We start from the raw sequence: 26,928 nt of genomic DNA, 5'->3' as shown, positions 1-26,928 counted from the left end.
TAACAATAAAAAGGATGGGTGGGAAGGGAAGACAGGTTTTAACATTTTAAGGATCTTAAAAAAGAATCACCCTTAATGTAATTAGATACAGACCCCAGGACTAGTTGTGGATGGAAGGAAGTGGATTCAATGGAAAGAACTTTGAGATCATTAAAGCCCTCAGAAAAACAGCCCTTTGGGCAGGCGGGACCCACCCACTAGATGTTCCCATAAAGGGAGCTCTTTGGGCTCTGCGGGTCTCTGGGCCACAGCGTGAGCAGGTACCTTGGCCTGTGGACTGCAAGCACACCAGACAATGAACAAGAAAGATTCTCTTTCCAAGCGAAGGCATGGTTAAAACTAGAAGAAAAAAATTAAAGGAAAGGAGAGGAGGAGGAGGAGGAGGAGGAGGGGGAGGAGGGGGAGGGGGAGGGGGAAAAAAAAGAAAAAGGGACCCTGAGTGCCTCCAGGGCCTCAGCAGTCGCAGATGTCAGCCAGGTGGTGGGGAGGACCTGGGCGGCTAAGGGCCCAGCTGCGGTTCATGTTGTTAGCTGTCCCATCCTCTTTACATGGGACGGCTCCTAGCCTGGCTTGTTGAGCTGGGAGGAGGGAAGGGGAAGGCGGAGCGCCCCGTCCAGGCTTCTCCCCCGCTGCAGCCCGCAGGGCCACCGGCCCTCGCGCTGGGGTGCACAGGTGCTGTCAACCAGGCGGGCCAGGGAGAGCCTGGGCGGCGGCCTGGAGGAAGTGCGGGCCGCCTGCCCTTGCGCGTTAAGGAAGTTGCCCAAAATGAGGAAGCGCAGCGAGCCGGGTGGCTGAGGCGACACTGGCTACCGAAGAGCAAGGAGGAGCGGGAGACCGGCGCGGCGTGCCAGCTGTCCCCGAGGACGCGCCCGCGGCCGCCCTGGCCGCCTCACCTGGCCCAGGTAGGTGTGCCGCGCTCGCTCCTTGGCCGCCGCCCGGGGCGCTCCCGAGGCGCCTGTGGTCAGGAAGGCGGCGAGGGGGGCACCTGGGGTGTTTGTCATTTGCCGTCTTCCTGCGCGCCTGGGCACACGGGCGCAGGTGGCCGCCGGGCTCTTGGCCTTTTAAATGAGGGCACGAATGTCCTGACCGTTACATAAGAAGAGGTAGGTCCTGCCAGCTTCTCCCCCCAAACGGAGCTGGGGGTCCAGCCCCTGCGCGGGAGGAGCGGGGGCCGGGCCGGGGCGCAGGGGGCGCGCGGAGGTCCCGCTGTGCGGAAGGTGACCTCGGGACCGCCGCCCGCGCTGGCCTCCAGCCTGGGCGCACGGTGCGGAAGCCGGCGAGGTCCTGGCAGCGCGAGGCCGGGGACAGGCACAGCCCCAGAAGCTCCATCTGTGAAATAGAGCATTTTCCCTTGGGCCGCTTAGGCGGATCCATTAGAAAAGGACTAAAATGTTAAAAATATTTATCAAAGTCGATTAGTCAAGGTGGAGAGGCGCGGATGGCTTCTGAGGCTTTGCAGACGCGCGTCTTTGCTGTAGAAAGAGCAGTTGCGTTGGGAGAAGAAACTTTCAGAACCCCTGCTAACATGGATCAGGATGGCTCGGTCCAGGTGGGCCCCAGTTCACTGTCAGCGAACTCAGCCCATGAACGACTCAGAGTCACAAAAGTTTTAAGTGGGAAAATGTAAATTTGAGTTAAATATTTGAGGAAGGAGGCAATATGGCTTCCAAGTCACTCACCCAGGGACTGTACAAATGTAGTCGCTGCTGCTGTTTGAATGTTCGAGAAACTAGGAAGACAGTCATTAGAAAAATTAGAGTTTGCAAGTTTTTTTTTTTTTTTTTAAAGTGAGAAGCTATTGAAGATTATTTTCTGAGTTCTGTCTGACTGATGAAAGATTCGGTTGAACTCAAGTAAACCGATCGACTGGAAGAATTTTTTTTTTCTTTTTCTCTTCTTTTTCAACCTTCAAAGAATTCCAGGATGTAATAAAAAGATTTGGAAATGTGCCATGTCAGAGTACTCATTTGGGGGGAAAAAAAAAACATTAATCATGTAATGTCTGAGAATTCCTGGAGTAAATGGGATTGGTTCTGTCATCTGGTTTCTTTGTTTTAAATTAAGACAAGTTCATGGGCTGGGGTTTGGCTCAGTGGTGGAGCCATTGCCTAGCTTGTATGAGGCACTGGGTATGATCCTCAGCAGTGCATATAAATAAATAAAGCATTTAAAAAAAAAAAAAGAACAAATTCATTGCCTTTACACAGGCAACTGTTTAATTAAACACTAAATACATGGATGGTGTCTCTCTTTCCTGCAAAGGAAGTCAAAACAGGGGATGGGTATATTTATATTTGAACTAAAAGAAAAAGGTTTAAAGTGACAAACCTTACCAATTCAAGTTATGTGTCGTTATTTTGTTCTATCTAAACCATACGTTTGTCTTAGTGTATTTAGAGAAATTTTGCAGTAAAACAAATTGTGTTATCCTCTGTATTTGAAATGCTTATAGACATTGGGTTTTATAAAAAGTCTTCATAATTAGAATATTTTTTAATGTTTTAAGTTAGGATAAAAATGGGGAATATACTTTAGATCTTTACCTTTCCCGAGGGAGAAAATTGGTAGGCCGATTATTTTATTACTAGGTCTGCGTTTCAGAGATGATTCTCATTGGTCTTCCTTGGGCTGGTGTTTAATATTCTGAACGCAGGTCCAATCACTCTGTTTTTTAAACCAAAGACATCTTGTAGAACTTCACTCATGCACCATGTTATTTGTTCATAGTCCTCCAAACCCTTTGTGCCAAGATATGCTTCAGAATTCAGCGTTTTGCAGAATTTGGAATTTTAAATTTAGAGTCTCAATTTCAGAATTTAGAAAGGTGGATATATGTGCATACCAACACCCTGGGTTCCATACCGCTCCAACACACTCCAATAGCACCCTGCCGTCCCTCACGTGAATCCTTGAGCACTTTCCTGGTTAACAGTATACATAGTCTAAGTGGAATAAATAAAGACTATAAATAGCTGAGTGTCAGTTTGGGGCAGGTGTTGTCACTATTGAAGTTCCCCAAAACTTACAAAAAAAAAAACCAGAAAACCAAAAGCCTTCCTTTTCAGAACTGAGTCTGTATTCAACTTCTTTGAACCACTGTCTGTTTTGAAAGCAAAGGACATTGGCATTGTCCAGTAACTCACTCTTTCCAGTAACTGGGCCGGCAGTTCCCATCTTGTTCACCGAGTCTGAAATAGCAGCTAGCATTGAAGTTCCAATCAAATCAATCAAAATACGGATCCTTCCGTACAGTGGGTGTTTTCATCTTTTAGCGATCTGGTTTCATACAGCAGGGTTTGTGAAGGTCTTAGGATTTGAGAGCAAGCAGATGATAGTTACTCAGAGAACAGGTTATCAGGACCCTGTACAGCTGCGGTGCGTCCTTGGAAGAAGCACGTTTCCTGTTCACTCTGCAGATGGCTCTATCTACCCCTGCTATCTCTGCCTGAGGAATGGCAGGGCAGTCTGTATCCCATAGAATTTCTGCTTTCTCACCTGTCTTCAACGGCTCCCTCCCAACCCACTTCTCCTATCCCCATTTTCCATGTTTTAACACTTTCCTGCCTTTCTGTATTGAGTTAGCTGTAACTGGGTGAAGGGAAAAAAAATTAGGAATTTAGGCCTTTGGGATTTTTTTTTTAATATCTATACACTTAGCTTTTTTTTTTTTCTTTCTTAAGCAGTTGAAATAAAAAGGCAGAGTCCTAATGAGATTATCATCAAATTGCTCAAATTATGTCTTCTCACCTTAATCTTTGGATTTGAACAGGTCGGATTTGAGTACTAGGAGATGGGAATCTTACTACTGAAAGATTTGGAAAAGATTAAAATAATAATTAGGCTAATTGAATTTTAGGAAAGTGCATAATTTTGATATTTTGTTATCAGGAAATTTTTCTATTTGCTTATAACTGACAAAAGTTAGCTTGTATCCATTTGATCTTTCTTTTTTTTTTTTTTTTTTTTAACTTTAAGAATCAAGTTTGTAACTTTTACCCTGTATCTCTTGAAAGGTCCTTGAGTTGGAATGTTAAATACAATCAAATTTATCCAAAGTCCAAAACTACCCAGAGAGAGAATATTTCAGTTATATTACAGTGGGTTTAACAAATCAAAAGTGGTGCTCTCGTTCTTCTTTTATTTCTTGGAAATCACGTCTTTATTTCTGGAGGTTGGCCAAAGCGATGGTGGAGGGAAAGGTGGAGACAATTAGGAATCTTGGTGATGGCACTATTCCTCACCTCACCCGGTAGGTGCTTGAGCCTTTCTGATGGATATTCTCTGGGGGAAGAAGGAAGGTGCTTCTCCCTGATGCTGCTCCTGAATCCTGAGGCTGGGAGGCTGCGATCTCCACAGCTGTCCTCCAGGGCTGGGCAGGGAACACAGGTGTGGGGACACAGTGGGGCCTTCCAGCCTGGTGTGCCCAGAGACGCTGTGACCCCTGTGAAGACCAAGCAGGCCAGAAGCAGGTCTGCAGGAAGGGGTCAGACTAGGGTGCAGGTGACTGAGGCCCTAACCCTAGGTACTGTCAATGGGGACATAGATGGCCCAGGGCAGAGATGTACAGAAATCGGCAGTTTAAAGAGAGATTGACTTATTTGTGCTCTGCCTAACTATAAAATCATGGAATGTGCATGTGACTGACTCTTGCCTCCCTCCATCTGTTTGGCTTCACTGATAAATCCTCGTTCTATCTCCATCAATATGAAACTTTATTGCATCTATCAGTTCCCATTGAGCTGACATGGATATGTTGGATGTGCCCTGGGCTAATTTACCTTTTTTATTTAATTTAAATTTATAATAACTTCCTCTTTTATTCTTTCTATCCATGAGCTCGGCTCCCCAAAAGCAAGCTTCTCAATTTTTTGAACTATTTCTTTTAGAATTCTCCTGATTTCCTTAAACTCGGTGTATTTGTTATTTTTATCATTGTTATTTTTTTAATGTATCAAGTGCCAACAGTGTGCTGACTTCCTAGTCTGAGAATTGAGGAGTCGGTGGTCCTAGATCACCTGTTACCTTCTACCCTCTTCCCATACCATCCCAGGATAAGTATTGTATTATTTGAGGTTTAAAAGCTTTTGGGTGTTTGCTTTATTATGCCTCTAGTAGTACAGTCTGCACACAGATAACGGCATCATCCACTCAGCACGCCAGGCCAGAAGCCACTGTCTTCCCACACCTGGGTTCCCTGCTACAGCCATGAGGGGTAGCAGCTTCTTCAGCTTCAACAACCAGGTGTATGTTGTGCTTAGGATATGGCCTGAGTGTGTCCCACAAAGCTTTGTGTGCTAGAGGCTTCCCCCAGTGGCAGTGTTGAGAGGTGGGGAAATAGTGAGTAGTAGGTGGTTAGGTATTTGGGGTCACTACCCTCAGAAGGGATTAATGTAGCTCTTATGGAACCCCCATTAGTTCCCCAGAGAGTGGGTTGTTGTAAAAAAGCAAGTCTGGCCCCTGAAGCTTTCCGACTTTCTGTCTTATGGTGTGATCCCTTCTTCTTCCATGGGTTCCCTCCATGATACTATCTGCCATGTTGTGATGTAGCCATTAGGGCCCTTACCAGAAGCCAAACAGATGGAGCCACCTTATCTTGTATTTTCAGCCCCAGAGCATAAGCTAAGCTAGTTTCTTTTTTTTTCATCAAATACCCAGATTCAAGTATTTTATCATAGCAACAATAAACAGACGGATACAGCATACAGTATAATTACATTTACTTTCTTATACCCGTTTTTGTTTTTTTCTGCAGCAAAACTTTGTTCTGTTTGGGGGTTTTCTTAGTTTGCGCTGTTCCTATGATAATTTTCTTCTCAATTCTCTGAGAATAAAAGTTGATATCCCTCTTGACAGAGGTTTCTATAATCAAATAAACCAAGTAATCTCTCAGTTTTTTCTGGGAAATTCTTCTGCTCTATTCCGACAGTGGCTCTCTGTATTGCTGTACATGTACTCACAACTGAAGAGTACCTTGGGGAGTTTGTTGACTGCATGTATTTTCTGCCAGTTGTTTATTGCACTCTTTATTTTGCCTTTTGGAGTATTCAAATGCATCTTAAAAACTTCCATTTACATTTTACCTCTTATAAATCCATTCCCATAATTGTTGAACACATTTCCCTCATCTTTGTGTTTCTGCATTTGTTTGTGCACCTATTTATTTTTCATTGCATGGAGTTTTTGTGATCTCTGCTGTCAGGATATATTTTGAATTATGATTCATGAAAAAATTTTTTTACTTCTCACGGAGCAGTGAAACATCTATATTTTAAATCAGTATCCTTCTCACCACTGTATTTGTTCCTGCCCCAATGTTTTATTATATGAATGGGGAGAATATGTATTTTTTCTGGAGAGACCATGAGCCTTTAGCCAGAGACTTGGTCTTTGCCTCGATTTCCCTGCTTCCTAATGTGGATGCTGTGTAGTGTGAGCTGTCTCTGCTGACGTGTGAGCAACACTGGGTGGAGTGGAGTTGAGCCAGCAGGGAGCCGTGTGGTGAGCTCCTTGAGGGCCTTCATGCAGGTGATGTGCAGAGAGATTCTCCAGGAGGACGTATCCAGAGACCAAGCAGTGCACCTGCCCTGAGGGCATCTTGGGGGCCTGGGGCTTCTGCAGCCACTTCGGGAAACACAGAGTGACCTCTTGCTGCTCCTTCACAAGTCTTTTGGATTTGCTTGGGCAGAGGCAGAATGCTGAGGCCATGTTTACCTTAAGTGCTAAGAATGCTTGAGATCATTGACTAACATCATGTCTCAAACTCACATTCTAGATTTTTAAGCTACTCTTGAATGGAACGATCCCAGAGGGGGCTTTTGTTCTGACACCAGAGGCAGTGCCTGGTCCCTGGCTGTGGTCAGGACTGACCGACCTGTTACAGCCCTACTGGGGGAGGCAGGGAATTTGGGGATCTGCCCCTGCAGTCTTGGATGGAGGCTGATAACTGTATTCCCAGAGAGGTTTCAGAGAACAGCCACAACTTTGAAAGTGAGTTTCTTTGATCTCCAAGAGGGGAGAACTCTCTGACATTTCTCGTTCTGGAAAGTTTTCAACTACACGTTGGTACATGTGGAAAGGGAAGAATTCAAATGCAAAGGGCAACAGGGGCCACCCTGACCTCTGGCCTCCAGTCCCACGGTGGGAAAGCAGTTTGGTACATATCTTCCCAAGCTTTGCCTGTGTGTTCATGTATCCATTAGTGGATACATATATTGATTTGCAACAGCTCCCATGTTAGGTGTGTTCATAATACCTTCACTGCTCTCTGACTGACAGCTCCATACCTGGGATTATTTTAATCTATTCCACCAAGTAAAAAACAGGTAGCTTATTGATAGGCATTCAGATTCTCTGTCCTAATTTTTGATGTTTTAAGTCATGCACGTTGTCTTTTCTTTCTTTTCTTCTGCTTTGCTCTCCGCAGGCTCCATCTGGGTCATGTTTATCCCAAGAGAAGCTGTTCGTCCTGTCCTTCATTCAGGCCACGGTTGGAGTTTTTTTACTTTAGCAAGTGGGCGGCTCCTTTCCAAGGGATGCAGTTAAGACTTTGTTTTTGTTAAATGACACGGGACGTGCACGTGGTTTTGGTCACGCGTTGCGGTGCAGACGTTCTCTGCTGCCCATGAGCTCCATCTTCCCGTCCATCTGTCTGCCCATTGGGTGTCTCTCCCTGGTGGCCCAGCTTTCCTGGCCTGACCTGTTAGGATTTCCACGTTGCACACTGGTCTTTCTGTTTTTCAAGGTGCCCTGGGTATTTTGAGGCTGCATGTCTGATAGTACCATCTTGCATCCTGTCCCCCCTGAGACAGAAACAGGATAAAACATGGACACACACGGGCCAGCATGAGCCTGTAGACCAGGCCCTTCCTGTCTAAGCCACCTGAACTTAACATCCTTCCCTTTAGAGGAACTTGTGTTCCTGTTCAGGAGCCGGGGAGCTGGGGGCGGCCTGGCTGCCTGAGGGCACTTCTCCCCCCATGCCCTCTTCTGCTCCCCTGCTCTGTCCCCCCAGGCCTCTGCCTCTTCCAAGGTCCCCCCCGCTGCCTGCCTGCTCTTGGGGTAGAGGTCTCCCTGTGCAGCAGCCTGTCTTCTTCATGTGTGTCCCCCGCACTGACGGCCTACGTCCTCAGCACCCCAGCACACTGATGGCTATATTTTCTGCTAAGTGCTCCCAGTGTCATTTCTTTCCCCTCTCTGCATTTACAGCGGCTGCCTGGGCTTGAGGCGGAAGTCCACCACTTCCTTTCCTTAGTGACTCTGGTCAGCTGATGGCCATGGCTGTTGGGAGGGCAGGCCCAGAGAGCAGGAAAGAGAAGAGACTTGCTAGAGCAGGGGAGGGTGTGTCCCAGGCCTTGGTGTTGGGTTCCCCAAGACGCTGATGGCTTCTGTGGTCTTCACCCGGCGCCCTTTGATCCTGTAGCTCACTCAGGAAGTCTAAGAAGAAAGTCCCATGTGACGGCCATATTGCTAATTAGGACAGCGCAAGTCCAAAATTTCTAGACGCTCAACTAAAGATGCAGAGGGTGTGGGAGCTGACAGGGACCATCTAATTTGACCTGCTTAGAGGGAATGAAGTCCACAAAGGTAAAAGAATTTGTTTACCCACTAAGCGATGTTGCTGGGATGCCAGCCTCACACCTGGAGTTCTTAGAAACTGGGTCTCACTGAGATGTTGAACGCCTCGCTTTTGCTGAGGCTGGCTTTGAACTCACAATCCTCCCGCCTCAGCCTCCGGAGCTGTTGGGATTATAACCACTGCCCCGGCTAACTAAAGGAATCTTGAGAGAGCAGAGGGATGACCTGAGCTTGGCATAAGATCTGTTGGCTTTGCTCTTCACCCACTAGTGACAGAAAACTTGCTATGATCCCTCTAGCTTTGTGTTGAGCAATTAAGCAAATTTCATAAGAAATTGATCAAAACCTCTGGCCCCGTGACTGGTAAATATGAGCACATTGGATACATTTGCATAGCTGTCTCCCTTCCACAGAGACTGAGTTCACTTCCAAACCCCCAGCAGAGCCAACTGGAGTCCTGTGGGAAGCTCTTAGAAAGCTACACTGTGCAGTCACCAGCTCTGTCACTTTCCAGCACACCTTCGTGTCCGCTGTGGTTTGGATATGGCTTGGGTGCCCCCCCCCAGGTCCCTGTGATTATAGGTTCCAGTCTGAGCGTGGTGGTTTGGGGAGGTGCTATGGAATCTTTAAGAAATGGAAACTGGTAGGAGGTGCTGGGGTCACTGGGACCCTATTCTTACTTATGACGTTTTTCACGTGAGTTCTCACAAGAGGCTTGTTGCAAAGGGGGTGATCCTGGATCCTCCATCTCTCTGCTTCCTGGCTCAGGATGGGACTGCTTTCTCCAGTGAACTCTGGCCATTGGTCCTCTCCGGAACCAAGCTGATTCAGGCACCGTGACCTTGAATCTCCAAAACTGAGCCAAGGAAACCTTTTTTTTAAATCCCTCAGTAGGCTGTGTCAGGTGTTTTGGTATAGTGATGCAGAGCTGACTAATGTAGTATCTGTGGCCTTCCCTCTCTGGGGAAGAATTGGTGCTGCCTGACTTCATCACTACCTTTTGGGCTGGGAAGGAGAAGAACTAGGTCTTCTGCAGCATTGGAATAAAATGGGAGGAAAAAGGAAATTTGAGACTCATTTCCATTTAGTTATGGAAACTTTTGTGATGCAGGTGGGTTTTTGATGACCCAGGCAAGAAAGGACACCTTGGTTCTTGGGGAGAAGGACACCTTCTAGAAGGGAAGCAGAAGGTGAATATTTGTGAAGGACAGTCTCCCTGAAGGAACACCATTTTCTGCAAAAACATATATGCAAGAAATTCTTTCTAGTTTAATTCTTTTAAGTAAACTCTGGAAATGGTCAGTACCCATTCATAGAGGAATGGCGTATTAGTTTGCTCAGGGCTGCTGTAACAAAGCACCCCATGCTGGCTGGATTATACAGCAGCAGGTGTTGGTCTCAGTGTTCTGGAGGTCAAGAAGTTCAAGATCCAGGTGTTGGCAGGGTGGTTCCTTCTGAGAAGTATGAGGAAGAATCTGTTCCAGGTCTCTCTTGCCTGGCTTATAAATGGCTGTTTTCGTCTTCACAGGCCATTTTCTCCCAGGTGTGTCTCTCTCTGGCCAAGTTCACCTTTTGCATAAGGACACTATTCATGTTGGATTTGAGCTCTCCCTCGGGACCTCATCCTAATGTAATCACCTCTATGGAGACCCCATCTCCACTTAAAAATCCAATATGAAGTTCTGGGGGTTAGGGTTTCAACATTTGAATTTAAGGAACATGGGGGTGGACACAGTTCAGTCCATCAGTCTGGCCTTTTCTCTTAGTGTCTCTCCTGTGGTGCCACCAAGGGCCCCAGAGCAGCCTCTCTCTAGCCACCTGAATAGGCTTGATGCACAGATGGTCATAGAGCACGGTACATGTCAGACCAAACACGACTCGGCAAGCTGGAGTACTTGGTGTACAGTGGTTCCTGTGTGCAGATTGGCAAAAGCTTTTTTAAAAAAGAAAATAAGACAGGGCAGAAGGATGACAAATGGTAGATGGGAGAGCACAACAGCAGAAGTCGAAACTGTCACAGAGAGAAGAATAATAGACTCGAATTGCATGCAGAGATCAGTACAGAGCAGGGAATCAATCATTCCACATCTGTCAGGGAGGGAGGTCAGGATTATGAATAAATGATACAAGGAAAGCTGGCTAATCATTTGTAAAATGAAACTTTGCTCTTTAGACTACGATACATTCTAAACTGAATTTTACGGAACCAATCTAGATGTCCATAAACAGATGATTAGATAAAGAAATTGTGGTACATATATTCACGGTGGAATATTACTCAGCCATAAAGAAGAATGACTTTATGACATTTTCCAGTAAATGGATGGATCAGGAGACTACCATGTTAAGAGGAATGAGCCAGTCCCCCCAAAACAAAGGTCAAATGTTTTCACTGATATTTGAAAGCTAACCCACAATAAAAGGGGGCGGGGAGAAGAGAAGTTCCATAGATTAGACAAAAGGGAAGGAAAAGAAGGGAGAGGAGATAGGAATAGGAAAGACAGTAGAAAAACATCTAACCTAACTTTCCTAATGAACACATATGAAAATACCTATGTGAACCCCACCATCATGCCCACCCGTAAGAATGGGGTCCTAATTAGAATAAGGCGCACAATTCACAATAGCAAGACTGTGGAACCAACCTAGATGCCCTACAATAGACGAATGGATAAAAAAAATGTGGCATTTATACACAATGGAGTATTACTCTGCATTAAAAAATGACAAAATCGTAGAATTTGCAGGGAAATGGATGGCATTAGAGCAGATTATGCTAAGTGAAGCTAGCCAATCCCTAAAAAACAAATGCCAAATGTCTTCTTTGATATAAGGAGAGTAACTAAGAACAGAGTAGGGTCGAAGAGCATGAGAAGAAGATTAACATTAAACAGGGATGAGAGGTGGGGGGGGAGGGGAGAGAGAAGGGAAATTGCATGAAAATGGAAGGAGACCCTCAGGGTTATACAAAAGTACATACGGGAGGTAGTGAGGAGAAAGGGAAAAATAATACAAGGGGGACAAATGAATGACAGTAGAGGGGGTAGAGAGAGAAGAGGGGAGGGGAGGGGGGGGATAGTGGAGGATGGGAAAGGCAGCGGAACACAACAGACACTAGTATGGCAATATGTAAATCAATGGATGTGTAACTGATGTGATTCTGCAATCTGTGTATGGGGTAAAAATGGGAGTTCATAACCCACTTGAATCAAAGTGTGAAATATGATATGTCAAGAACTATGTAATGTTTTGAACAACCAACAATAAAAATTAAAAAAAAAAGAATAAGGTATATCTATGCTTACATAATCTTATCAAAATGGATTCTACTGTCATATATAACTAAAGAACCAATAAAATAAAATTTAAAAAATAAGCTTATCTAAATGAAATCATAAAACTACTAAAACTTAGGTGAACAGTTTAATGATATTGTGGAGTAAAGAGGCCGTTCTACATATGATAGACATAGGAATTCACAATAGATAGACTTATAAGATGTGAGTGTGTGACTTCTTAAAAGAAAACCCTTATGCAAATGAAAAAAAAGTCAGTGAGAAAAAAACCTGTAAGATACATTTATTTTCAGTGCTTATAATAGAGCACCAATAGCTTTAATATGTAATAAGTTCTTTTGAATCAATAGGACAACATAAGGGAGAACCGGCAGGGCCATTTGGTAATGGCTTTGGATGAAACACGCAAGTACTTTGACTCAACAATTTCACCGTTAGGAACTTATTGCACATACATATTAACAAAAGTGGGGAAATTTTTATGTATGCAAACAGTAATGCATTGCAACATTTACTTTTGTAATAGCAAAAAAAAAAAAAAAAACAGGAAAAAGAATAGATATCAGGAGGGGACCTGGTTAAACACATTATAGCCTGTCCATTATAGTCTGACCCTCTGAAGTCTTTTTACAAATATAGATATTAATTCTTATCTTGACACCAAATTATAATGATATCAAAACTATATTAGTGAAAAAGCAGGTTGTCACATGTCACTTTATATTTTTCAAAACTCATGCGGGCACATAATGACGCAATTGACATTGGATTTTCATTTACTACATAACAGTGCATATCCAACTATGCAAATATGGGAGTGTGTGTGAGTGTGTGTGTGTGTGTGTGTGTGAGTGAATACCTAGAGCAATCTGGAAACATGAGTACCTAAGAGAGAGCAGCATTCATCTGAGGAGTAGACTTGGTCTGGAGAAAAAAAGTGAAATATGCATTTCTACTCTGTGTATTTGCAAAGAATGTGAGTGTGTGTCTTTTTCAAGTTAGAAAAAAAAATAAAATAAAATAGGGTTTGCTTGGGGGTGGGGGATGAATAATATGAGAGAGAAGAAAGAAAACTTATTTAGAAACTCCCATCATGACTGTTGGGGCGATTCTGCCTTGTAGTGAGGAGTGAGCTCAGGTGGCAGCCCTGATTCTCAAACATGTGTGCGCACCATGACCCTAGGAGCCTGTCTCAATCCTGATGCAGAGGCCCTCCACCAAGAATGCTGGGGTGGCCCAGGGTACAGCCTCCCAGCCCATCCCATGATAGAACTAGTTAGTAGGATTTCATAGCACACAAGCACATCTTTGAAGACTGAGGAGGTTCCCACCAGACTGGAATCAACTGGGATGCGGTGTATATGGCGATGGTGTGTGCCTTTGATCGTGGGACAGACCGAAGTAGTCTCTCCCTATTTAATGCATGTGTGTGTGAGAGAGACAGAGATACAGAGAAAGAGAGAACTCATGCACTGTTGTGGAGATCTCACTGCACGGGAACTTGCATTGATAAAAAGTCTGTCAGTCTGCAGAATTTGGAGAGGAAGGCGTTCGAGAGTTATCAGTGTCCTCCCAGCAAGTGAATAGCACACTTGGAGGAGGGGATGCACATCAAATAACTCCCAGAGAAGGAATGTGTGCACCCCACCTCCATGCCATTGTCTGCACAGGATGATCGGAATTGCCTCCATCCTCGGGATTTACGTAACCCACCGCACTTGGTCACTGTCAGACCGTGTGTCCTGTGCCTGCTAATGTGAACTGTTTTTTTTTTTTTTTTTTTTTTTTCCCATGAGAGGGATACAAACAGCCTCACTGCTGGTTGAGAATCTGGGCTATGTTTGGTCTCTTGGTGGCTGTGGCTTGGCATCTGGGCCTTGCAGGCTGCCGTAGATGTAACCTGAAGGCTGCTCTTGTGTGGCCCATCTGAACTGTGCTGTCACCTCCCAGCCATGACCGCCTCCATCCACACTGTGACACACTCACCCAGGACAGGCCCAGAGCTCATGCCATGCACGTTGTAAGGAAATCCCTAGGACTATGGCTTTGACCCATAAATGTCCAGTTCCAAGAGCACAGAGGTCCTCTCTGAGGGAGTGTAGTTGGCAAAAGCAGACCAGGTCCCTGGACGTGGGGCACAGACTTTGCTTGAAGTTGCTTAAGCTCTTGCTACCTCACCTGCAAAAGGAGGCTAAGAATACCTGCCCCTGGGATTGTCGTCAGGCTCTGAGGAGCTCCAGACAAAGCACAGAGACCCATAGCTTGGGAAGAACAGGCCCTCTGCAAAACGTTCATGGTCAAGTGCAGAAAATTGGGGATAGCTAGCTGCTGGTTACCCGGGGTTTGAAAAAAGAGGTTGTGTATGAGTCACATGAATTTAAGACACGTTATGGGAGGGTCACAGCAACAGAATGGCGGTTGCCCAACAGGGTCTCCTGACTTTGAAGCAAGCTTTCTGTAAGCTGATCATGTGTTGGGGAATTATTAAGTTAGGTTGAACAAGGAAGAGAGAGTGTATGTTCCCCCTCTCGCATCCCTGGTCCTTGGACAGGGACACCCTTCCCCAAGGGGCCATACCATTACTTTTACTTTGAAGCCCTAAAACCTTTGTCACATGATTTTTGACCTCTGTGGTATACTTTTAAAGCATCCAGTTGGGGACCATGCCATGGACATTTTTGTAGATTTGTACTTCCGGAAGGATACCTTCTTTGCATGTTCTGGGTCCTCTCAAAGTTCCTTTCTAATAGTTTTAGAGAAGCTTTGGATATAATAAACTAGATATTTGGAGAAAAATGTAACCGTCCTTTTAATTAAAAAATAAATAAATAAAATAGCAGAGCCTCCAAATTTGGCCCAAGTGGGAGAAATTTCTGGAAGGGAGAGAAGTCTGGGCCACACAGACTATGTTCCTGGGGTATGTTTATGTGATACCCTCATGACCTGGAGTCCCCACCGCCCTGGTCTCAGGGAGGGCACTGCCTGGTGCCCAGGTGTGTACATAAGGCATTTCTCTGACTTCCCCACCATGGAGATTCAATGGAGCCATTTATATTTCAATTACTTAAAATTAAATAAATATGAAAATTAAGTTCTCCAGTCACACCAGCCACATATGCAGGGCCTGCAGTCACACGTGACTTGTGGCTCTGTGTCAGACATAGGTGACAAGCATTTCTGTGATGGCAGCAAGGTCTGCTGGATGCCAGGTGGGACTTGAGCCCTCGGCGTCAGCCCATGAGGAGCCCAGGGGTGGAGCCTCCCATCTTTCCTGGTCTGTTATGCCCAGGGCTGACACAGCAGCCTTCCCGACACACGAGTGTGTACCTGTGCACAAGGGGTTTGAAAAAAGGGGCACACCCAGGGCCGTAGAGTCTGTGGCACGCTCCCAGTGAGTCAGCAGGGGACTGGGCCAGTTCCCACTGGTCGCCTCGCAACAGTCTTACACGTGGGAACTCAGCTTTGGAGAAATCCAATTAAGGAATCCTTGGATTAAGTGGCTCAGCAGACAGCCGGCCCTTTGTATCCACAGCTTCAGCAACATGGCAGGATTTAGCCAACGTCATAGGGAAAACATTTAAAAACGATTGCATCTGTGTGAAATGTGCGCGCGCCATCTCCTCTGATTATTCCCTAAACCACGCAGTGTGGCGGTCATTGGCATGGCCTTTACATTCTGTTAGGTATTCGAGGTCATCTGGAGAAGATCTAAAGTGCAGGGGAGGATTGCATAGGTTAAATGCAAATACCCTGCCGTTTCCGCCAGGGGGGGGGACGTCTTGAGGTGGATCCCCTGCAGATACCGAGGGACAAGCAGAGTTCCTCAAAGAATTGAGTGCCTTGTTGAAGAGGATTACTCCAGGGCTGGGGAGGGGGCTCAGTGGCTGGGCCCTTGCCTAGCATGTACTAGTGGTTCCAGAAGAATTCACAAATAGTGAATTAGGATTTTTTTTTCATTCCTGGGACTGTGTTGCACTGGGGGTTTTAGGCACCCTGAGTGTGATCAGAGGTCTTGCCCTGGGCTGTGAGGCAGGAGCATCCTGAGGCTCCTTGGCTGGGCAGAGGTGAGTGGGACCCAGGGGCTGGGGACTCTCTCAGCCTGGGCCCCGACTCCAGCCCGGCCTCTGTCCCTGCCTCCGGGAGAGAGATGGGCCGTTTGCCTGTCTCTGAAATTCCTGTGCTGTTTAATTTGAGCAGAGATAAAAATACCACAAGAGAGATCGCTCTGAAGGGCCTGTGACTGGCACCAGGAGGTATGGTGACCCCTGGCACGTGGACCCCAAGTTGTGATGAAGGATTTCCTTCTTTTTTATGGCTGAGTAATACTCCTTGTGTATGTATGTCAGATTTTCCTTATCCGATCCCCTGTGGCTGGAAACTGAGGTTGACTCCTTTTCTTGGCTACTGTGCTCATAGGGGTCCCATCTGTCTTTAGCATACGCATTTCAGATCCTTAGGACACACCTGCTCAGAAGGGGGCTTGGTAATTTGTTTTTAGCTAAGATCAAATAATTTACTTTTCCTTGAAGATGCTCTTTTAACCCCTGGAGACAAGGACTTATTTCTAGAAACTAATTTTACTCTAATTTTTAAATGTCTGTTCCTCTCCTTTATTTAAATTCTCTACTTCAGGGACACCAGTGTGGCACATGTCAGATCCCCTTGGTCTTTCATCCTGCCAAAGCCACTCGTCTTCCCCTCCATGTCTGCAGTGCCGTTGTCTCTTCTCTTCTCGCTGTTTGAAATAATAGCCTCCATTTCTTTTTTTTCCCTCCTTTGGTATTAGGGATTGAACTCAGGCACTCTTAACCCCTGAGCCCCATCCCCAGCCCTTTGTATGTTTTATTTAGAGACAGGGTCTCACTGAGTTGCCTAGGGCCTCACTACTTTGCTGAGGCTGGCTTTGAACTCACGATCCTCCCTCCTCAGCCTCCCAAGTCCTGGGATTACAGGCGTGCCCCACTGTGCCCGGCCAATAGTCCCCATTTATCTTCTGCTTTTCCCCCACCCTGGTCTCTGCCCGCTACCTTCAGTGCCTCTTCTTGCCTCCCACTTTCTTCCTCCAACTTGCGTTCTCCTGCTCTGAGCTACTGTTGCAGCAGAGGGATGATTCTCTTAAGTTCTGTGGTTCCACATCTGCAGGTTGGGGTCATGGCTTCACCTGCCCTTTGGGACAATATCCAGGTAAGTGACCCTAATCTGCCCTTTGTTTCTCCTGCTATTTCTCTCCTTTTATTCTTCTAGAGTAATTAGGTAGATCCCTGGTTGTAATCAATCATGGAGGATGGAGGGACCCAGGATATGTTCCCCCTAACAGAATATTTTCTTTATGCCGAGTAATGCTGTGTGTGTGTGTGTGTGTGTGTGTGTGTGTGTTAGGATGGGTTGGTTTATCATGTGTTTTTCCCAGGGAGGCCGCCAGCCATTCAGAATCTCCTTGCCTGTCCACTTCCAAGTCATGGCGGGTTTGGCCACTGCTGTGTGGACTCCTCGGTTCTGCGGGATTTCCCTGGGTCTGCAGCAGCTGGGCTCTGCCTGCAAGTCTTTATGCTGCTAGGGAGAGCCTTGGCTGCCTGGGCTCCAGTCACCTGCTGTGCTTGAGCATGGTCTGTCCCCTCCGTGTTGACACCTATCCCCCACTACGGAATAAAGGATGGGTCCAGGTTGGGCCTTTAGGAGGTGATTCGGGTTTTGCCTTCTAGAATGGATTAAGTCTTTTTTGTCACTAATGAATGAGTGGAATGATGCATTGATGGTTTACCTCGAGAAGGGTCTTCCATAAAAACCAGGTTGGCTTCATCTCCCTCATGCTCCCTGTGTCACATCATGTGATACCCTGCATGGCCTTGGGACTCTGTCAACATGAAGGCCATCACCAGCCCCTTGGCTTTGGACCAGGACTGTGAGCCCAGACAAACTTCTTTTGTTTATAAAGTAACTAGACTCGGGTTTTCTGTTTCAGCAACGAAAAACAAACCAAAATTTTGTTTCACGTTGTCACACTCTTTAGGGTACTCTATTTCTCTTTCTGGTTCTTCTTATTGTGGGGCAATTTCAGACAGGCAAGGGCAGTGACATCTTCACTCTGCTAGCACCCGTGTTGTATATTATTTTGATGTTTGTCTTATAGAGTCATCAAAATGTTTGGCATTTTCCTACAACAATGAAGTTTCTATAGGAATGGGTAAGAATGACAAATAAATGGAAAATAACCCAGAATGATCACAGCAGTTCATATGGCACTCTTGGCTTCAACCAGCCTCTTGGACCTTTATGACCAGCCAGAGCCACTTTGTGGGCCCATTCTTTGATCCATTCAACACCCTGATTTCCAGGGCACCCACCATAGGTCAAGAGTAGGGTTAGGTGCTGGGCTGTTGCATTTGTCAGATTTTCCTTACTGTAACAAAATACCTTGGGCCATCAACTTATAAAGATGAAAGATTTACCTTGGCTCACAGTCTTGCACTTGAGTGGCATTTGGCCAGGTTATGCAAACTAGGAGCCCAGCACCAGGCTTGGTGATGTATATGGCCTTGTTTATTCGTCATAGCAACCATATTTTCTTACATGTTAAAATTATGGAAAAATGCAATGCCTCTCAAAATTAACCAAGGCCTTTATTTATTTATTTTTCCCTAAAAGCAGAGCGTACCAAATAAAGCTGAAGCTACATCCCTCGGGTGGATGACAAGATGGAGAGTGGTTTGCCTCAGGCCAGAAGGCCAATGAGCACTGGACCTCCAGGGCCTTTAGTTGCAAAGACTGAATTCACTCTGCCATGTTGCTTTGTCTACACTGCGTGAGTCACACTGTGTCAACTGTGTGACTTGTGTGTGGCAGATACTAACAGCTATAACAACAAATAAACAGATTTTCCTCATGGCAGGGACTGATTTGGGGTATCTTCACATATCAACCCAAGATTTGAAGGTGGCAGATGTTTTGTTAGACAGCCAACCAGATACAGGGAGATGTGATTCTCAGGAGCTGAGATGAGCTCAGATAACCATGTTCCAAATATTTGTGCATAAGAAATTGATTCATCCTTGTACTGATTTTTACACAATTCTGTACTTTCCTGCATAGTCTGTTTGTGACCATCAAGGCCCCTGGGGAATATTCTAGAAATTTCTCCACATGGGTATCTTGAGTCACCGTTTGCATTCTTGCATAAAATGATACCCAGTTGATCCTCATTTTTCAGGGTTCTGTATTTGTGAATTCACCTACTCACTACAATTTATGATCACCCCCAAAAAAGTACTCACGGTGCTTTTGTGGATGTGCACAGTGGGAAAAATAATGAGTCACCAATGTGCATGCTCCTGTGCTTGAGGGTGAACAAGGCCACGTTCCAACAGGGTGTTCCAGCTCCTTCTATAAACAAGTGTCCTTTTCATAGTCTTTTCAGTGACATGGTTTTGCATTGCTTGGTGCTTTTCTTGGGCCATCTTGCTGGTTATTATGGTCCCAACGTGTAATACAGAAGAGCTGTCTAGTTCCTGAGCACAAGAAGTCTGTGTTGTTCCCTGGGGAGAAGACACCTCTGTTAGGGAAGCTTTGGGCACAAGTCACAGTGCTGTTGGTCATGAGTTCCATGTTCAGTGAATCAACAGAAACACGTTAAATAAGGTCTGCATGAGACAGTCGATGAAGATGTCGTCAGCAGAACTCCCAGCCGTGATTCCATGTTTGGGTTGACTTTATGGAACATATTGAGCTCAGGCAATGGGAATCAACTGAATTCTGTTTCTCTCTTGTACAAAGAGGGGAAATAAAACTTAAAACCAAGGTAAATAGAGTCAGGTTATTTTTATCAGAAACATGTTTCCCGAAACAAAGGTACCACTTTATCATAAAGTCTCCTCGCCTTGAGTTTTACGTTGGTTAAGGACATCAGCAGATTTTTATTATGCTTAGCACTGTTTGGGTACCAGGAGGACATCAGTGGACAAGTCCAGAGGTAGACAGACCACAGGCTGCAGGATTAAATGTGGTCTCATTGATTGGATCTTTCTGTTTCTATCCAGCCGGAAACCCAGTGACTTCTTAAATAAATCTTCTGGGGCTGGGTGTAGCTCGGTGGTAGACCATTTGTCCAGCATGTGTGAGGCCCTGGGTTCTATCCCCAGGACCCACACACACACACACACACACACACACACAATCTTCTGATTATCACACACACGTTTCACTTAAGAAAGAAAACGCACTATGGTCAATATGTGTACAATAAACATCTCCCATAACTAGAGACTGACGCCACGGAGGGTTTACTGCTAGCTACCCAAGCTGGGGATCAGCCTCACTGTTGTATAATACACTCACCAGAGGCCCTGGAGGCTTCCAGCAATCAGACTTGCAGGACCATCGTGGGTCCTACTGGACATAGGGTCATTCAGGGGCCGCCAGGGAGAACCCATGATGGACCTCAGGTGTTCTTTCAGTGGGAGTCCTTTGAGGTCCAGCTCAGCTAGTTGAGGGTCGCACCCGCAGCCACTCACCTCTCTGAAGGACACTGTGAGCATAGCTTCAGGAGATGGGCATGTTTCCCCGAGGCCAGAGCCTGTTCTCTTGATGGTGGTGGACGCTGAAACTCAGCAGTCATCTTACAAAGAACTGTGTTCCTTGGAGGGAAAAGTGTTGGTCATTTAGCAGTTGGAGATTTTTGTGTACAAAATACTTTAGATAACATCATGACAACAGGGAAGCTTTTACGTAGGTCTTTATGTTTTCTAGGTTTCTTAGACACCATCCTTTGTTCCTCTCTGTCACTCTGTGTAGTAGAAAGGGTGTTGGTGTCTAAGTGTTACGGTCACTCCCATCTCTTTTTCTTTTTTATGGGGGGGTACTGAGGGTTGAACTCAGGGGCACTCGACCACTGAGCCACATCCCCAGCCCTATTTTGTATTTTATTTAGAGACAGGGTCTCACTGAGTTGCTCAGTGCCTCGCTGTTGCTGAGGCTGGCTTTGAACTCGTGATCCTCATGTCTCAACCTCCTGAGCTGCTGGGATGACAGGTGTGCCCTACTGCCCCTGGCCACTCCCATTTCTTTCAATACTATCAATAAGGTGCTCACTGTCTCCCAGCTGCATTGCAGGTGATGTGCCTGTGTGGGTCACTCTGGGACTTTTATGCATTCAGAATGGTGGAGAGATACCTCAGTCTTGGCTTTCAGACTCATACTATGTGGGGTGAGTTTTTGGTTTTGTTTTTACATTTTTTGTGTAGAAAAAAACTTGATTTTTAAAAATTTATTTATTTATTCTAATTTGTTATATATGACAGCAGAATGCATTTCAATTCATAGCACACCATATAGAGCACAGTTTTTCATGTCTCTGGTTGTACCCAAAGTAGAGTCACACCATTCGTGTCTTCACACATGCACTTGGGGTAATGATGTCCATCTCATTCCACTGTCTTTCCCACTCTGCTGCCCCCTCCCTTCCCCTCGCTCCCCTTTGCCCTATCTAAAGTTCCTCCATTCCTCCCATGCTCCCCCACCACATCCCCATTATAGATCATCATCCTCATATCAGGGAAAACATTCAGCATTTGTTTTTTTTGGAATTGGCTTGCTTCACTTAGCATTATATCCTTTAACTCCATCCATTGACCTGCAAGTGCCATGATTTTATTCTCTTTTAATGCTGAGTAATATTCCATTGTGTATATGTGCCACAGTTTCCTTATCCATTCATCCACTGAAGGGCATCTAGGTTGGCTCCACAGTTCAGCTATTGTGAATTGTGCTGCTATAAACATTGATGTGGCTGTGTCCCAGTAGTATGCTGTTTTTATGTCCTATGGGTATAGACCGAAGAGAGGGATAGCTGGGTCAAATGGTGGTTCCATTCCAAGTTTTCCAAGGAATCTCCACGCTGTTTTCCCTACTGGTTGCACTAATTTGAAGTCCCATCAGGAATATATGAGTGTACCTTTTCCCCCACATCCTCGCCAACACTTATTGTTGTTTGTCTTTATAATAGCTGCCATTCTGCTGGAGTGAGATGCAATCTTAGAGTGGTTTTAATTTGCATTTCTCTAATTGCTAGAGATGTTAAACTTTTTTTTTCCATATATTTTTTGATTGATTATCTATCATCTTCTGAGAAGTATTTGTTCAGTTCCTTGGCCCCTTTATTGATTGGGTTATTTGTTTCTTTGGCCCGTTTACTGATTGGGTTATTTGAAAAAACTTAAAGTCTTGATAATGAATATTTTCTAACCTAGATGCATAGAGAGCATGGTATAACAATCACGCATACACTCATGACTTTGTTGTAGGAATCGTGTGCCATATTAACTTATCAACTCTTTTGCTTACATTTTGCTCAAGGGTTGCTAAACAAACTATAGCTATCCTAGAATTTCAACCCCCAAACACTCCAATATACCTTTCTTTTAAGAAAACGTTTTAGCTGGGTGTGGAAACGCCAGCCTATAATCCCAGTAGCTCGGGAGGCTGAGGCAGGAGGATCGCGAGTTCAAATCCAGTCTCAGCAAAAGTGAGGCACTAGGCAACTCAGTGAGACCCTGTCTCTAAATAAAATTCAAAATAGGGCTGGGGATGTGACTCAGTGGTTGAGTGCCCCTGAGTTCAATCTCTGGCGCCCCCCTCCATTAAAAAGAAAAAAAATATATTATAACAATATAGATGTCCTGGGACAGCCCAGTCCCAGGTTGTTAGAACTGGACCCAAAGTGCCATGGGACTGAAGATAGAGGTAGAGCACAGACTGCAGTTTATTGGAGGACAGACTGACTGACAGAAACGTGGTTCTGAGTGGTAGCAAAACTAAGAGGATCCATGGACCGTGGATCAAAGGAGAGACCTATATATAGATTAGGACAAAAGTGACTTCAATCAAGCCAGAACGTACCTCTTTTAAGAGTCAGGCACATTCCCAGTACCAAGTCGCCAATCATAAAGGGCCACACACCACCCCAATGGTTCCGTTGACTTATGGTGTGCTGGGACACTATGTGGGAGAACACCAGGGGTGCTCAGGAGCAGACAGGGCGGCTACAGTTCAAGACGGCTGCGGGCAGGTCACGCCGGATGGCAATGACACGGTCCCCACACAGTGAACATGGTGTCGTGTTCCCGAACCTGCGTGCAGCAGCCAGGGCAGAAGGTCTGGGAATAAGGACATGTGAGCGTGCCTTCCTTGAGGCACGGTCACTGCAGTACAGGGGCATGCCCTGAGCCGTCATCCAGCCATCCTGAGGACATCCCACCTGCCTCACCAGCAGGTGTAGCATTCACCAGGCAACACATGGGGAGCACTCAAATGGCCCCCACACCAACTTCTTGAGGAGAGTTGATCTGTCCTCATTTTGCAGATGGTGAAACAGAGGCTTAGCTTTAGGGCTAAAAGTAGCAGAGAAAGTTCTGGAACCTGTCGTCCTGGAGCTGGACTTGTAACCACTGCCCAAACAGTCTCTCTTACTCCACATGTACTCAGGCTTCCCACTGCTGTCCAGATGGACCTGTCCCAGACGAAGTACCCAAAATGCAGCTTGACCTGGTTATCAAGGTGCAAGAGAAAAGCAAGCAAGCTTTGCTTCCAGAGCACAAAACCCTTGATTTTAAAGTCATTTTCATTGCCTCGATTTAGACCTGAAATTTTCCAGATAATAAGGTTCACAGTCTCCATCATTTTGGACCAATTAATGGTCTATTAATAATCCTGGTAGAAAAATATAACTGGGTAATATGTAAATAGATCAGAAAAAGACTTGCTAACTGTATTTCATTTGGTGGGAATGTGTAAAACATTATTTTCCTTCTGCTTTCCATATCTGCATGACAAAATAGGGACCTAATATTTTGAGGTAGTTGTCAATTAGGAGTATGCCCCGAGTGTCAAATGATGAGCGCACACGGTCCTGAGGCTCATGGGGCCTCTGCTAGAGATTCAGAGTTAGGTGGGGTGGATTGGGCTAGGACCTGCAGCTCCTCCGGCCTCCATGGATTATAAGGTGGGTAGCTGGAGTCCTGTCTGGATAAAACTACAATCACGTATCATTCACACATTTACCCAGAAAATGTTTATGGATCCGATTTCTCATTTATAAATCATTAGTCATTTAGCCATCTATGACAGAATAATCACATTTGATCCCTTTATCGTTATATAACGATTTTCTGGAAACCCAGACCCCTATTGACTATGAGAATCTTTTTTTTTTTTTTTTTATACTGAGGATTGAACCCATTCATGTGTTCATCCTTCTGGACACTGCTTATGGGCCATCCATTGTAGGATAGCCATGAGAGAGATATCAGGTAAAGGATTAATGAAGAGAGACAATACAAGTCACCTTCCTCAGCTCTGACATGTAAAGAGCTTGGAATTTGTCCCTTCCATCCTTATAACAAGGAGTAGCTGGACAAACTGAGTATCAGTGACTTTTCTTATCCAATCGGGTATCTGGGTAGATGGACGCAGGGCATTTGGAGAGATGGGCACATTCAGAAATGCCCAAACCAACCAATTTGGGTTGGTTGGTTTGCACATGGGAAGTATTTTATTATCTCTTTATGATCTGCGGAAGCTGTTTTAGTCCGACACTGATAGTGATTCTCGAGAGCTGATGTGGGGTGACTTGCTTAGGGGCTACTGGAGTAGTGTGAGAGAAGGAAAAACTCCTATGGGTAGCAGTATCAGAATGCCCCCTTTCTTGGATCTTTCCTCCAGGATTTCACTTTTAGAAGGCCCCTGGTTAGGTATGGTCAGACATGCAGACGCAGAAATGCTTGTCATGAAGGAGGATGCTGACCCAGGTTCCTAGGGGTAGAGACACAGCACACCACGCAGGACCACGCAGGACCACGCAGGGTAGCACCAGAGCAGCTCAGGAGACAGGGGAAGGGCAGGGAAGGCATGGGCAACACCAAGAGTTTTTTTCTGTGGTTTCTGCAGGAAAGTCTGGGCCAGGCAGGGCAAGCAGGCATGGGCTTGGTTCATTAATAATTTCTGCAGGCTTGCCGGTAAGGGGCTGCCCCCAGTTGCCTAAGTGCCTAGCCTTAGAGTAATTAAGGCAGAGGAATAACTGCTTGGTTTGTGAGAACTTGATAAAGGTAATTGAAGGGTGGACTTTGGGTTGGTTGGTTTGCACATGGGAAATATTTTATTATCTCTGTATGATCTTTATTGGCCCGCCCTGGGAGTAACAGTGTCTCCAGCATTAACAAGGGCCCTGATATCAAAACATCATAAAATACAGACAATAAAAAGGCATGGTTAATGCAAACCTCGCTTGGTTCTTATGATGAAGCTCTGAGGAAGAGCCCCCAACAGCTCTGGCCAGGTAGGAGGCAATTTATAATTGTGAAGTGCACCAGAGCCGTCTCTGCAACAAAGGTTATTCTCCAGGAAAAAACAGAGTCCTACTCTCTACCTGGGAGTTCCTAAGTGAATTCCTCATCCTGTCTTTAAAGACTAAGATTCTGCCAGGCGCAGTACAGTGGTGCAAAACCTGTAATCCCAGCCAGCTTGGGAGGTTGAGGCAGGAGGATCATTGTGAGTTCAAAGCCAGCCTCACCAACTTAGCAAGGCCCTAACCAACTTAGCAAAACCCTGTCTCAAAATAAAATATTTAAAGAGGGCTGCAGATGTGACTCAGTAGGTGAGTGCCCCTGGATTCAATCCTCAGTATAAACAACAACAAAAAAGATTCTCATAGTCAATAGGGGTCTGGGCTTCCAGAATATTGTTACATAATGATAAAGGGATCAAACATCCAAGAAGACATTACAAGCCTACATATGTATGCATGAAACAACAGAGCATCAAAATTCACAAGACAAGACAAGCACAGAGGCACACACCTGTAATCCCTGAGGTTTGGGAGCCTGAGGCAGGAGGATCATAAGTTCAAAGCCAGTCTCAGCAAAAGTGAGATGCTAAGCAACTCAGTGAGGCCCTGTCTCTAAATAAAAAGCAAAATAGGACTGGGGATGTGGCTCAGTGGTCAAGTGCCCCTGAGTTCAATCCTCAGTAAAATTAAAAAAAAAAAAAAATCCCAAGACAAACACTGATAAATCTGTAAGGAGAAGTAGAACAATCCACCGTTATAATTGGCATTTCAGTCTCCCTCTGTCAGTAATTAATAGACAATCAGTAAAGCTGAGAGATCTGAACAGCACTGTCAATCAACTTGACATTGAAAAAAGGTTCAATCCAACAGCAGAAGAATACATATTTTTCTCAAGCTCATATGGAGCATGTAGCAAGACAGACTATATTCTTGGGAAACATGTTACCAAACTTAAATGAATAAAAGTCATAACAATATGTTCTTACAATATAACAAAATTAAACTAGATATCAATAACCAATAATAATAATAATAATAATAGCTGAAATAATAGCTGAAAATTCCTCCAAATATTTGGAAATTAAGCAATAGACTTCTATATAACCTTCAGATCAAAGAAGCCTCAAAAGAACTCTTAAAATCTTTTGAAATGCACAAAAATGAAAATATAACTTATGAAAATGTGGGGGGATGCAACATACACATGCTGTGGAAAAAAGTTTTACCAGTAAGTGCATATGTCTTAGTCAGTCTTGTGTTGCTAGAACAAAATACCTGAGAGCAGGTGCTTTATAAAGGAAAGAGGTTTGTTTGGGCTCACTGTGTTGGGGGCTGAAAAGTCCAAGTTCAGGCAGCTATGTCTGGCGACGGCCTCATGTTGCATCACAGCCTGGCAGAGGGCATCAGAAGGTGACCACATTGTGAGTACCTGTGGAAGAGACCAAAGACCTGGGTGGCCTCTCTTTTATAACACCCCATTCTCAAAGTGACTCATCCAGTTCCTCGAGACCTTGCTCACTCCTTTGAGATTGACATCAATCTTTTCCAAGGGTGGTGCCTGGGAACAGATCACCACATACTAGGCCCCGCCTCTTAAAGGTCCACAGCCTCAATACACCACACTGGGGACCAGTTCCAGTAGCACCTGGGCCTTTGGGGACACACTCAAACCATCTCCAAACCATAGCCCTACGTTAGATAAAGGAAATATGGAAAGTTAACAGC

The 26,928-nt window shown here is 45.2% G+C and overlaps 1 protein-coding gene and 1 long non-coding RNA gene across 7 annotated transcripts in view; one reads left to right on the top strand and one right to left on the bottom strand.

The window, feature by feature from the left end:
• The first annotated feature begins 638 nt into the window (after nt 1–638).
• Syk (spleen associated tyrosine kinase) overlaps nt 639–26,928 on the top strand; it is an 89,726-nt gene continuing 63,436 nt past the window's right edge. For 3 of the 6 annotated variants that reach the window (XM_058582722.1, XM_046453961.2, XM_046453964.2), the window contains exon 1: nt 640–902. The gene's annotated coding sequence lies outside the window, so the exon portion shown is untranslated. Of the gene's footprint in view, nt 903–26,928 lie in introns of all 6 variants that reach the window. The other 3 variants (XM_046453968.2, XM_046453956.2, XM_046453972.2) reach the window with 2 other exon arrangements.
• Nucleotides 18,298–26,895, bottom strand: LOC131424561 (uncharacterized). The gene is made up of 3 exons (XR_009227827.1): nt 26,479–26,895; nt 20,378–20,500; nt 18,298–19,402 (listed from the first exon to the last, which is right to left on the bottom strand). It is a non-coding gene; the product is annotated as an uncharacterized LOC131424561 (long non-coding RNA).

The sequence above is a fragment of the Marmota monax genome, unplaced genomic scaffold, assembly GCF_021218885.2.
Source record: "Marmota monax isolate L192 unplaced genomic scaffold, Marmota_monax_Labrador192_F-V1.1 WCK01_AAM20220418_F8-fsc00217, whole genome shotgun sequence".
Lineage (NCBI taxonomy): Eukaryota > Metazoa > Chordata > Mammalia > Rodentia > Sciuridae > Marmota > Marmota monax.
Note: the sequence above shows the minus strand (reverse complement) of the source record. Positions and strands in the feature narration are given on the sequence as shown.